The 2,500-nt window shown below is 47.9% G+C and overlaps 1 protein-coding gene across 1 annotated transcript in view; it reads left to right on the top strand.

The window, feature by feature from the left end:
* Positions 1-1,200: 1,200 nt before the first annotated feature.
* The window catches only part of LOC125145936 (metabotropic glutamate receptor 5-like), a 12,049-nt gene continuing 10,749 nt past the window's right edge, over positions 1,201-2,500 (top strand). Inside the window, exon 1 of the mRNA XM_047820884.1 lies at positions 1,201-1,591. The gene's annotated coding sequence lies outside the window, so the exon portion shown is untranslated. The remainder of the gene's footprint in view (positions 1,592-2,500) is intronic.

Below are 2,500 nucleotides of genomic sequence, written 5' to 3' on the forward strand. Positions count from 1 at the left end.
TGAATCGACTCAGCTGCAGGGAGTGAATCAAACATGACTTTTGGTTTGGGTTGCTATCCGTGTAAACCTTAAACATGATATATAGATTCTTTTGTACGATCGATGGCACCGATATTTTGATAACAATGTAAAGTTTATTGTCTTTATTCCTGAGAGTTTCACGTGCTCTGAAGATTTGATGCACAGAATATTTTTGATTCTATTTGATCAGAAGGTTGATTCATTTCCTATAACACTAACAAGGAGTAAGGGTGTGTGTGTTCCACGTCACTGCGTAGGAAATAGATGACATTTAACAGATTGACTTGAAATCCAGATAGATAGATTTGTCTAGATGTACAGAAAGGTTAGAAGGTGTGTATTGGGAAAAGGCCGCAGCTTCTGCTCGTGCATGTACAAGTACAAGTTCATCCAAGTTCATCCATTCACTCATTTCCTACCGCTTATCCGAACTTCTCGGGTCATGGGGAGCCTGTGCCTATCTCAGGCGTCATCGGGCATCGAGGCAGGATACACCCTGGATGGAGTGCCAACCCTTCGCAGGGCACACACACACACACTCTCATTCACTCACACACTCACACACTACGAACAATTTTCCAGAGATGCCAATCAACCTACCATGCATGTCTTTGGACCGGGGGAGGAAACCGGAGTACCCGGAGGAAACCCCCGAGGCACGGGGAGAACATGCAAACTCCACATACACGAGGTGGAGGTGGGAATCGAACCCCCAACCCTGGAGGTGTGAGGCGAACGTGCTAACTACTAAGCCACCGTGTTCCCCGCAAGTACAAGTTAAACAAACAAACAAAAAAACCCCACTACATTTACACTACAAAGCCATATGAACTACACACTGTGCCTGATCCTCTGTTCCAGGTAACTGGGTGCACAGAGCCAGACAACACAGTGCAGGTGTGTCATTGTTTTATACCCTATACAGTGCTCTTAGTGCTGAAACCCTAACATGAAGGTGTCATATGCTGCTACTGCCATAATGCACAATGTAGAGAGCCGTTTAGGATCTAGTCCTTTTCGTCACACACACACACACACACACACACACACACACACACACACACACACACACACACACACACACACACACACACACACATTAAGTGATTTAATCTATAAGGTTGTCTAATCTAGAACACATACATGACTGCGTTGCATAGTGTGTGTGTGTGTGTGTGTGTGTGTGTGTGTGTGTGTGCGGGTTCTCAGACGCGCGCGGTGTTTCACACTTCGCGGTTACGCGCGTGGGAGTCGGAGTGGGAGGATTGTCTCGAGGACTGACTGGCTGCTGGTGCGAGGGACAGAGATAAGAGAGCGCAGAGCGCAGTAACGGATCGGACAGCGTGTTTTTGCGCGAGACGTTAATACCTAAAGCACCGGCTCTCGGTGCTGTGACCGTTTCATCACCGCAGCAGCAGCAGCTCGTGGGTCCACTGATCGACATTACCGAGGACAGCTCGCGCGCCTGTGTGCGTCTGTGTGTGTGGATATATGCCATGTACACACAACTACAACCGGGCAGCGCGCGACCTTTAACGGATCATGGGAAGAAATTGAGCGTTTGCGAAAGGTAAGTCACAAAAAAGGTCGGTAGAAGGTTATATACGAGTTATACGAGTTAATTGTGGCGTGCAACTGTGTGTGTGTATGTGTGTGTATGTGCGTGCGTGCGTGCGTGTGTGTGTGCGTGTGTGTGTGTATGTGTGCGTGTGTGTGTGTGTGTTTTCATCACATAAAAAGAAAGCCTTTGAAGTCTTCACGGTGCATCACGAGCTTAACTTTGTGCTCTCGAGCCTTTTATTTCCCGCCACCGGCTTAAGCGTCTGCGCGTGGACACATGACAGCGGCTGCAGGATCGAGTCGTGTGTGTTTACCGTCAGAAACAAAATGCGTAAATCGGTAATATATTAAAAAATATCCGTGGCCAAGCGTCGAGACTTCAAACGGCACGCGCGCGCAGCGTATATCGGTCCCCGGTAATATTAAATTGCTGCTTGTCATAAAAAACATCCCATAATTTCCTTCAAACAACCACCTTCGAATCACCTGTTTAATGCCAAAACCGGAAGTAAAGCCAAAACCCTCCCGATAATAGGCTACAGTGCGGTTTAGGTCGCATCCCAAGGTCGAGGGGGTTTAATGCCTTACTGTAGTGTGTGTGTGTGTGTGTGTGTGTGTGTGTGTGTGTGTGTGTGTGTGTGTGTGTGTGTGTGTGTGTGTGTGTGTGTGTTCGGGATTGATAACGCCACCATGCAGCTTTTCTCCAACCGTTCCTCCAGCATCTCAGGTTATTCCAATAGTCATCAGCATCATTATCTATCTGTCTGTCTGTCTGTATGCTTGTCTGTCTGTCTGTCTGTCTGTCTGTCTGTGTGTCTGTGCCTGTGTGTGTGTGTCTGTCTGTCTGTCTGTCTGTCTGTCCGTCTGTGTGTCTGTGCCTGTGTGTGTGTGTCTGTCTGTCTGTCTGTCTGTGTGTCTG

Source organism: Tachysurus fulvidraco, chromosome 11 (assembly GCF_022655615.1).
Source record: "Tachysurus fulvidraco isolate hzauxx_2018 chromosome 11, HZAU_PFXX_2.0, whole genome shotgun sequence".
NCBI classification, from domain to species: Eukaryota; Metazoa; Chordata; class Actinopteri; order Siluriformes; family Bagridae; genus Tachysurus; species Tachysurus fulvidraco.